Source organism: Nycticebus coucang, chromosome 20 (assembly GCF_027406575.1).
Source record: "Nycticebus coucang isolate mNycCou1 chromosome 20, mNycCou1.pri, whole genome shotgun sequence".
Lineage (NCBI taxonomy): Eukaryota > Metazoa > Chordata > Mammalia > Primates > Lorisidae > Nycticebus > Nycticebus coucang.
Window position 1 is genome coordinate 35,376,142 of NC_069799.1, and position 11,470 is coordinate 35,387,611.

General features: G+C 38.2%; 1 protein-coding gene across 1 annotated transcript in view; it reads right to left on the reverse strand.

Moving 5' to 3' along the window:
* LOC128572814 (zinc finger protein 43-like) overlaps positions 1 to 11,470 on the reverse strand; it is a 246,565-nt gene that overhangs the window by 161,041 nt on the left and 74,054 nt on the right. The gene's annotated exons all lie outside the window — the stretch shown is intronic.

An 11,470-nucleotide genomic window follows, 5' to 3' on the forward strand; every position in this document is an offset into this window, starting at 1 on the left:
AGGATCAGGAAGACACTAGTATTATTCCTGTAAGAACCACATCCAAAGGCAAGGGAAGGCCTTGGAAGTTGGAAGGAGGATAAGAGTCAGGGATCCTGAGAGTGTGTCTTTGGTAGTGTTTCATTCTGAGATTGGAAAGGGGGAATAGTGTATAGCCACCCAGGATCTTTGAGGAATGCAGCTGTAATCCCCTAGATGAATATTCTTCCTCTTTACTTTGATACAGCTGAACAATTTCAGTTGAGAGAATAAACTGCAAAATGCACCAGATATAGACTATGGGCTCTGGGTTCTGAGAATTAAGAAAAATATACTCAAAGCCTGCTAGACCAGGAAGATTTGATTCCTCCAGGTACGAAGTGCCAGAAGAGGGATTTACACAGGATCCCCTGGTGAGGAAACTGTAGGCTCTTTTACAGTCTGAACCTCTCAGATTCTGGACTCTGGAAAAAGAAGAATCAACTTTTGTTTACAACTTCACCTCCTGATTGTCTAGGATAGAGTAGGGCTTCTAAGGTGTTGGCTTAGAGGTGCTTACACAAACACTTATTTCATCCACAGAATGAAGGCCCACTTCAGATGGAGGAATTCCAGGAAAAAGATTATTTCCAAAGGCAGCTTCTAAGATAGAGCACCACGTAGAATTTTGTTTTTTTTTTGTCCCCCCAAACAGACAAACATATAACTTATACAGGGCATTGGCAGAAAGTGGGTTTCTCAGTGGCTGAGAGGATTTTAGTATCCTGCATTCAGAGAGAATTCAGGAGGAGTTCAGGCTTTGGGACAATGAGGAGGTCAGGAAGAAAGAGGAAAGACAAGTGAGGTTCACCTGAGGGTGCTTGGAAAGGTTCCAGAATGATCCTCTGAGGGAACTGTTCTACTGAGTTTCATTCACATGATTCCTACACAGAGTACTGGCTACAAGATGAGCACAGCTTGACTTTGGAAAAGAAAGCAAAGTTCTTTGACATTGTACAGAGCAGGGCCATTGAGAAGACCTCTGTTTCCTATGGCAGGTGTGCACTAGGAGACCACACTGGCACAGCAAGTGGTCCAGATTGCAGTTCCAAATGGCCCAGATTGCAGTTTCCTGGAGATCACCTGCAGTGAGGTTAAAAAAGTCCGGTGACTTTCCTCCATGTTATGTCTGAAGACATTTGTGAAGACATAGCCAGGGTGTGATCACAGCAGGTACATTTTCTACTAATCTGAGAGCAGCTCTTTCGCTTACCTGGATGAAGGGGCCTGTGAGCAAGCAGTGCAGACATACGGCATGGCCACCTAGCTGGCCTTTCTTTCCTGCTGAGGACCACTTCTCTACACTATCTGATTCTAGAAATACAAGCCTGAGTGGAGAAACACACAGATACCCCTAGGAAGGACATGGGCACACCCCATCCCTGACCAGGTGGTCAGTTTGTCAGTGGGTCAGATGAGACTTGAGCTGGGGGCTCCTGACCCTCTTCAGCAGAAGACGCAGCTCTAGGTTCGAGGACAAAGATGTGATACTTGTCATAATTTTCCAGAGTACCAGATTCCCCATTTTGGACACACACTTAATCAAGAACAGGACCAGAGGAGGTCCTAGTACAGGAAGTTGAACAATATAATTAGAAAGTTGAACTCTCAGTTACCTTGAGGACTACTGACAAATTTTATATTCATATAGCACAGTTAATGTCTTTTAGATGTTTTATAACAGTCCTACAATTGTTTATAATTAAGAACCTATGACGGGGGCGGCGCCTGTGGCTCAGTCGGTAAGGCGCCGGCCCCATATACCAAGGGTGGCGGGTTCAAACCTGGCCCCGGCCAAACTGCAACCAAAAAATAGCCGGGTGTTGTGGCGGGCGCCTGTAGTCCCAGCTACTCGGGAGGCTGAGGCAAGAGAATCGCTTAAGCCCAGGAGCTGGAGGTTGCTGTGAGCTGTGTGAGGCCACGGCACTCTACCCCGAGGGCCATAAAGTGAGACTCTGTCTCTACAAAAAAAAAAGAACCTATGATGGTTTAATTATTCATGTTTCTGTGTAATATACGAAGCAGCAAAGTGAGTGCATATTGTTGCCCTCATTCTTAATTCAGACAAAGATGGAGATCTTCACTCTTCTAATGTCAGTGCATGGAGAATCGTTATCCACTGACTTTAATAGCACTTTCTAGAAAAAAATGTTCATATGTTTTCTTTCTGAAGAAATCATGATGAAATTACATTGTCACTGTTGTTTACTTTATATTTCCTTTGTATAAAATATCAACAAGGCATATTAAATGGTTATCCATAATATGGATTCTCTGCACATTTTTCATATTGTTCTAACATAAAGAAAAGAAATTATCCTCTATCTGGGTGATATTATTTACCTAATATCAACCTCTTGCCACTTAATTCATTTCAATTGATCTCATTTTACTATAGAATATTCAATTGGACTCGGTATGTGTAGCTCAGTGGCTAGGGTGCCAGCCACATACACTGGAGCTGGCAGGTTCAAATCTAGCCCAGGCCTGCTGAACAACAATGACAACTATAAACAAAAATAGCAGGGCATTGTGGTGGGAGCCTGTAGTCCCAGCTACTTGAGAGGCTGAGGCAAGAGAATTACTTAAGCCCAAGAGTTTGAGTTTGCTGTGAGCTATGACACAATGGCACCCTACCCAGGGTGACAGCTTGAGACTCTGTCTCAAAAAAAAAAAAAAAAAAATATATATATATATATATATATTACATCGAATACTGGCATTGTTATTTGTATTACATACTATTGTATATTGTTCACATACGTTTATTGGCATTTCACACTGTGATCATGCAATTCTTCACTATATAAATGGACTAAATTTTTATTTAGAAAAATAATAGTGCTTGGCTTTCTTTTGTACTTTTCCGAATAATTTCCATATTACAGAGAATGAGGTCAACATTGATGTTTTTGACTATTTTAGATAAGTGTGCATTTTATCCAACAAAATTTGTTGTAACTGCCTGTGTGATTTACAGGTCTGATGTCTCTTCACTTCTTCTTCGTCCCCATCATGAGCTTCCCAAACCCACAGTCCTTGTTGGAGTTGCGGGATGACACTTTATCGTTCCAGAAAATAGGGACAATTTAATGGTGATATATAGAAATCAGTTTAAAACCAGAACATGTCTTCAGACACAAGTGTGTACGGGGTGCAATTACATTTTTAATTTACATGTTACAGTTGAGTTGGGACATGAAGTTTAAAAACTAAGAATTGTTGAATTACAATAGAGAATCCATGAAATAGGCCTCAGTAGTGATCTCAAACTTGCTTAATTTGCAATCAGGAGCAAAATGTAACTAAAAATATATCTTGCGAAGACCTATATTAAAAAATATATAACAGGCTAAACCAATCAGAAATAGCCAACAAGCTTCTTTTTTTTTTTTTTTTTTTAATGTTTTGGGATTCATTGAGGGCACAATTAGGTACACTGATTGCATTTGGTAGATAATGGCCCTCTTAAAATTGTGTCCCATGGTCAAGAGGTATGCCATACACCATGACCTTCCATTCCCCAGCTTCCTCTCCTTCACTTCCCCCTCGTTCCCCTCCCCCACCCCTTGTATTAACACACTTACTGCATTCAAATTAGAATTGAGTCCATTGGATTCTTGCTTCTCCATTCTTGTGATGCTTTACTAAGAAGAATGTGTTCCACCTCCATTCAGGTTAATACAAAAGATGTAAAGTCTCCATCTTTTTTAATGGAGATATATAATGGTATATATACACATACCACAGCTTGTTAATCCATTCCTGGGTCGGTGGGCATTTAGGTTGTTCCCACATTTTGGAGATTGCAAATTGAGCTGCAAAAAATAGTCTAGTGCAAATGTCCATATGATAAAATGATTTCTTTTCCTCTGGGTAGATGCCTAATAATGGGATTGCAAGATCAAATGGGAAGTCCAACCTGAGTTCTTTGAGGAATCTCAAGACACTTCTGAAAAGGTTGTATTCATTTGCAGTCCTACCAGCAGTATAAAAGTGTTTGTCTCCACGTCCATGCCAGCATCTGCAGCTTTGAGACTTTGTGATGTGGGCCATTCTCACTGGGGTAGGTGATATCTCACAAAAGTTTTGATTTGCATTTCTCTGATAATTGGGGATGATGAGCATTTTTTGTATGTTTGTTAGCCATTTGTCTGTCTTCTTTACAGTGGGTTCGGTTCATGTCTCTTGCCCAGTATATATGGGACTTGGGGGTCTTTTTTTTTATTTTTTTTTATTAAATCATAACTGTATACATTGATATGATCATGGGGCATCATACACTCGCTTCATAAACCATTTGACACATTTTTATCACAGTGGTTAACATAGCCTTTCCGGCGTTATCTCAGTTACTGTGCCAAAACATTTACATTCTACATTTACCAAGTTTCGCAAATACCCCTGTAAGATGCACCACAGGTGTGATCCCACCGATCCCCCTCCCTCTAGCCACCCCCTTCCCCTTTGCCACTTCCCCCTATTGTTAAGTTGTAGCTGGGTTATAGCTTTCATGTGAGAGTCCCAAATTAGTTTCATAGTAGGGCTGTGTACATTGGGTACTTTTTCTTCCATTCTTGGGATACTTTACTAAGAAGAATATGTTCCAGCTCCATCCATGTAAACATGAAAGAGGTAAAGTCTCCATCTTTCTTTAAGGCTGCATAGTATTCCATGGTATACATATACCACAATTTATTAATCCATTCGTGGATCGATGGGCACTTGGGCTTTTTCCACGACTTAGCTATTATGAATTGGGCTGCAATAAACATTCTGGTACAAATATCTTTGTTATGTTGTGATTTTTGGTCTTCTGGGTATATGCCCAGCAGAGGAATTACAGGATCGAATGGCAGATCTATTTTTAGATATCTGAGTGTTCTCCATATATCTTTCCAAAAGGAATGTATTAATTTGCATTCCCACCAGCAGTGCAGAAGTGTTCCCTTTTCTCCGCATCCACGCCAACATCTCTGGTCTTGAGATTTTGTGATATAGGCTAGTCTTATTGGAGTTAGATGGTATCTGAAAGTAGTTTTGATTTGCATTTCTCTGATGATTAAAGATGATGAGAATTTTTTCATATGTCTGAAGGCCTTGCGCCTGTCTTCTTCAGAGAAGTTTCTGTTCAAATCCCTTGCCCAGCCTGCGATGGGATCCCTTGTTTTTTTCTTGCTGATGCGTTTGAGTTCTCTGTGGATTCTGGTTATTAAACCTTTGTCAGAGATACACCCTGCAAATATCTTCTCCCATTCTGAGGGCTGTCTGCTTGCTCTGCTTACTGTGTTCTTAGCTGTGCAGAAGCTTTTTAGTTTGATCAAGTCCCAGTAGTGTATTTTTGAAGCTGCTTCAATTGCCCGGGGGGTTCTCCTCATGAAATACTCACCCAGACCAATTTCTTCAAGGGTTTTCCCTGCATTCTCCTCTAGTATTTTTATAGTTTCATGTTTTAAGTTTAAATCTTTAATCCAATGAGAGTCTATCTTAGTTAATGGTGAAAGGTGTGGGTCCAATTTCAGTCTTTTTTGTTAACTAATTTGAGTTTTCTGTGGATCCTAGATATCATGCTTTTGTCAGATTCATAATATGCAGATATCTTTTCCCATTCTGCAGGTTGTCTGTTTGCTTTATTTGTCATTTCCTTAGGTGTATATAAGCATTTCAGTTTAATTAAGTTCCATTTGTTATTTTTGTTGTTACAATTGCCATGGAAGTCTTCTTGAATACATTTTTGTGAGTGGTGACAAGCGCAGATCCAGTTTCAGTCTCTTAGGTGTGGTTATTCAGTTCTCCCAACACTATTTATTGACTAGGGATCCTTTTCTCCAGTGTATGTTCTTGTTCAGTTTATCAAATATCAGGTGACTATAAGATGTTAGTTTCATCTCACGGTTTTCTGTTTTGTTTCAAATGTCAATGCCTCTATTTTTGTGCCAATAGCATGCTGATTTGATCACTATGGACTTGTAATATAGCCTAAAGTCTGGTACGGAGATAACCCTGGCTTTGTTTTTGTTACTAAGAATTGCCTTTTTCTGATTCCATATAAAACAAAGAATTATCTTTTCCAAATCTTACAACTATGATGGTGGTATTTTCATTAGGATTGCATTGAATCCATAGATTGTTTTGGGAAGTATAGACATTTTGACAATAATGATACTTCCCAGCCAAGAGCATGGTATGTTCTCCTATTTGTCAATATCTTCTGCTCTTTCTTGTCTTACGGTTTTGTAATTTCTTTGTAAAGCTCCTCCACCTCTTTGGTTAGGTGTATTCCTAGTTATTTCATTTTTTAAGCCACTGTGATGGGAATTGTGTCTTTGATTAGCTTCTCATCTTGGCTGTTATTGGCATATACAAAGGCTACTGATTTGTGGACATTGATTTTATATCCTCAGACTTTATTATATTTCCTGATCCTTCCAAAAGTCTTGTGGTTGAGTCTTTGGGGTTCTCTAAGTATAAGATAACACCATTGGCAAAGAGCGAGAGTTTGACCTTCTCTGCCGTCATTCAGCTGCCCTTTATTTTTTTCTCTTGCCTGATTGTACTGGCTAGAACTTCTAGCACTATGTTGAGTAGAATGGCTATAGAGGACAACCTTGTCTAATTCAAGTTCTAAGTGGAAAAGCTTTCAGTTTTACTCTATTCATTATAATATTAGCTGTGAGTTTGTCATAGATGTCTTTGATCAGTTTAAGAAATGTGCCACCTATGCCTATAATGTTAAATGTTCTAATTAGAAAAAGATGCTGAATTTTATTGGATGTTTTTTCTGGACCTATTGAGAGAATCAAATGTTCTTTTATTTTGCTTCTGTTGATATGGTGAATTACATTTGCACATATTAAATCAGCCTTGCAACCCCTGAGATGAAACCTACTTCATCATGCTAATTTTTTTTTTTTTTTTTTTAATGTGGAGCTGCAATGTATTGGCTAGGATTTTTTTTTTTTTTTTTTTTTGAGACAGCCTCAAGCTGTTGCCCTGTGTAGGGTACTGTGCCATCACAGCTAGCAGCAACCTCTAACTTTTGGGCTTAACTGATTCTCTTGCCTCAGCCTACCATGTAGCTTGGACAATGGGTGCCTGCCACAATGCCTGCTATTTTGGCTGTTGTTGTTGCAGTTGTCATTGTTGTTTTTATGCTGGCTTGGGCCAGATTTGAACCCACCAGACTCAGTGTATGTGGCCTGTGCCCTACCCACTGAGCTACAGGAGCCACCTATTGGCTAGGATGTTATTCAGAATTTTTGCACTTATATTCATTAATGAAATTGGTCTGAAGTTCTCCTTTGTATTTATGTATTTCCCTCATTTTGGTATCAGGGTGAACTTTGCTTCATAAAATACGTTGGGGAAGATTCCTTCCTTCTCAGTTTTTTTGGAATAATTTCTGTAGTGTTGGTGTAAGCTCTTCTTTGAGGGTTTGATAGTATTCTGTGGTGAAGCCATCTGGATTAGGGCATGTTTTTGTTGGAAGATTTTTCATTGTTTCTTTGTTCTCAGTTCTTGATATAGGTCTGTTCAAGGATCTATTTCATCTTGTTCAAGTCTAGAAAAGGGTGTGATTCCATGTATTGATCCATTTCCCCGCACATTGTCCAATTTCTGAGCATAGAGTTTCTTGCAGTACTCAGAGATGATCTCTTCTATCTTTCTGTTATCTGTTATTTCCTCTTTGTTGTTTCTGATTGAGGTTATTAGAGATTTTACTTTTCTATTTCTAGATAATTGGACCAAAGGTTTATCAATTTCATTTACTTTTTTGAAAAACCAACTTTTTGTTCCTTTAATTTTCTGAATGATTCTTTTGTTTACAATTTTATTAATCTCTAATGTAATTTTGATTATTTCTTTTCTTCGTCTGGGTTTAGAATTAGATAGTTCTTTTTCCTATTCTCTAAGATGGCTTATGAGTTTGTTGATGTGCTTTCTGTCTGTTTAGTGGAATGTAGGGGTTTAGTGTGATAATTTCCCTCTTACGACTATTTTTGCTTTATCCCATAGCTTTGGGTAACTTGTGTCTTCATTGTTGTTGTGTACAGAATTCAGTGATTTTCTATTTTATGTCCTTGTAAACCCAACTGTCATTCAACAGAAAGTTGTTTAATTTCCATGCCTTTGTGGGGGGAAGAACGTTTTTGTTGGAATTGAGTTCCACCTTTATTGCCTTGTGGTCTGAGAAGATACACAGAATATCTAATAATTTCTATTCTTTTAATTTTGCTGAGGTTTGATTTGTATCCTAAGGATATGGTTGATTTTTGAGTATATACCATGAGCTGACAACAAAAGTGTACATTCTTTAGCTTTAGGATGATGTGGTCTATATATGTCTATTAATCATATCTGTTCTAGGCTCACATTTAAGTCCTTTGTATCTTTGTTTAGTTTCTGTTTGGGGGTCGAACGACCCTTTTTCCTTTCACAGGGGTGAAATGGACCATACATTTCTGATGATCTTAGGAACCAAGACACTGCTCCTCATGTGTGGGCATTATCACAAACTGTGATAACAAACTGTATTAAAGGGGCGTGGCATTAGGAAGATTGAGAACCACTGGTTTAGAGGATCTGTTTAGTTCCGTCAGAGGGGTGTGAAATTCCTTAGCTATTATGGTGTTATGGCATATCATATTGTTCAGACCTATCAAGGTCTATTTCATAAATATGAGAGCATTTAGGTTGGGTGCATAAATATTTAAAATTGAATTGTAGTCTTGTTTTAGTGTTCATTTGACCAGTATAAAATGTCCATCTTTGTCTTTCTTAACTTCAGTTGCTTTAAATCTGCTTGCATTTGAAATAAGATTGTAATCCCTCCTTTCTTCTGATTTCCATTTCCTTGAAATACTGTTTTCCATTCTTTAATGCTGAGTCTTGCTTTGTCTCTCAAAGATAGGTGTTTTTCCTGGACACAGCATGTGGATGGCATGTGCAGTTTTTATCCAATCACCCAGCTTGTGCTTCTTTAGTGGTGAATACAATCTGTGGACATATACTGAGAGAATTGATATGTGTGGTGGAGTTCAATTCATCTTATTTTGTGAAAGTCCATTGTATAGTTTTATCCTTTGTGCCACTGGAAGCTAAGTTTTGACCTTTAGCTTCTGGATGTTTACTTTCCTGGCAGTCAGGGTTGAGAACAGGTCTACATATTTACTCTACAGCTCATTGTGTTGGGGTCAATTTCCTCAATGCTTCTATATCTGCAAAAGATTTTATTTCTCCATGAATTTGGAAGCTTAATTTAGCAAGATACAGAATTCTGGATTAAAAATTGTTTATTTTCAGAATGTTGAAGGTAAATGACCATTCTCTTCTGGCTTGAAAAATGTTAGCTGAAAAGTCTGCTGTCATCTTAATGGCTCTGCCTCTGTAGGTAAGTTGGGGCTTACTCCTGGCTGCTTGCAGAATTTTTTCTTTCATCATGACTTTAGACATGTTCATTAGGATGCGTCTTGGAGAAGCTCTGTTTGATTTAAGATGACCTAGAGTTCAATATCCACCTGAAAGGAGTGTATTGGGATCTTAGTAAAACTTGAGAAGTTTTCATTTATGATAATCTCCAGTAGTGCTTCCATTCCAAGACAACCTTCTTCCCCTTTGGGGATGCCTATTACTCATATCTTTGAATGCTTTATGGACTCTCATAGTTCTCTATGTGGACTATTCTGCTTTCTCTCTCTACTTCTCTGCCTATTTGACTACTTTGTTTAACTTGAAAACTTTATCCTCTACCTCTGAGTTTCCTTCTTCTCCATGGTCTAATGTATTTTTGATACTTTCCACTGTGTCTTTACATTCCCTAATTGTCTCCTTCATTTACTTAAGCTCTACCCTACCCTTTGTATATTCTACATATCTCTCATGTGACTTTTGGTTCTGTCTTTCCATTTTCTCATCCATTCCTTTTATTCTCTTTATCATCCATATTTTAAATTCCTGTTATGTTAAATCCATTTTTTTAATAGGTGGAGTCTTGTGCAGTGGCTGCCTCATGGTCCCATGAGGGAGTGCCTCTGTTTTGCTTTTTCATATTGCCCAAAGATTTCTGTTGGTTACTTCTCATTTATCCTCCTTGTTTTCCTTTTTCCTTCTCACTTCCTCCTTTGCTTCAAATTACCTTGTCTCAGAGCTTAGGTCAAAAGGAAGAGAATGGTAAAGTACAACCATGGAGAAACAAGAGGAAAAGAAACAAAGAAGAAAAAAGAAGGAAAGATAAAAAGAAAAGAAATAGGAAAAAGGGAAAGGGGATGAAAGAAAGGGATTGAAAAACAGGAGAGAATGGGGACAGGAACAGAGAATGAGAGTGATAGAAGACATGGTATTAATTGGCATGATATTAAAGCTTTGCCTGTAATTCAAGAATTTTGAGGGGTTGGGTTTGGTGGGTCCCTTGAAATCAGGAGCTCCTTACCAGCCTGAGAAAATACAAACTCTTTCTCTGTCAAAAATAGGAAGAGAATGAAAAGAGCAAAAACAAAAAACAAGAAAGAAAAAATTAATAAAAACGAAAAAAATTGTAAAATTCTACAGTGTGGACTTGCCAACACTGTCTTCTCAGAGTCCAGGGTAGAAGTGCTCCCTACACCATGATGCCTTGGCCTCCTTGAGCTAGACTATGGCCATGACCTCCCTGCCTGACCACAGTCATTCACCCCCGCACTCAGCAAAAAAAAAAAAAAGAAAAGGAAAAAAACAATAACAATAGAATAAGGATATATAAAAAAAATTAAAAATACAGTTGCATCAAAAAAAGGAGAGGGAAAGAAAAAGGAAAGAAAAGAAACACCCAAAAAGGAGGTGATATCTTATCTGTTGCAAGAGCAATTTATGTGGGAAAGATGAGGAAAGTAGAAGAGTCTCTATTAAAAGAGAGAATGAAGAGGAATGAAATAGAGAGAATAAATGAGGCTAAAATATTGTGACAAAAAATGCAGGAGTACTTGCTGTTCATGAAAGTAAAAATGAAAGTTAAGAAAAGAACCAACCAAACTAATTAGCAAAAACTAAACAGAACACAGCAGCACAAAACAAAAATACTCAATTAGCCAAAAACTGCAGCAACCTCAGCAACATAGGAAAGATTAAAAAAATCAATAAAGAATTGTAAAAGAAAAAATAGAAATAAAAATAAAATATACTGACAAAATGTATGTGTGTGTGTATATATATATACATATATGTCGAAAGAGAGAGATGTGAGAGAGTACAGAAAGGACCAACTTTAACAGGAATATATAGGTTGCAATATGTCACCGGGATATCAGATGGCACTGTGGCTTTCTAGGCAATTGATAAAACAGCCAGTAATGGTTGTAGTTCTTATTCTTAACTTAGTTGCCCTCAGTGATCACCTGATTGTTTCCTCAGCATTCAGACCCTACCAGGTTGGAATCTTAAAGCTCTGCAGAATTGTTCAGAGGCAGGTCTCAAACTG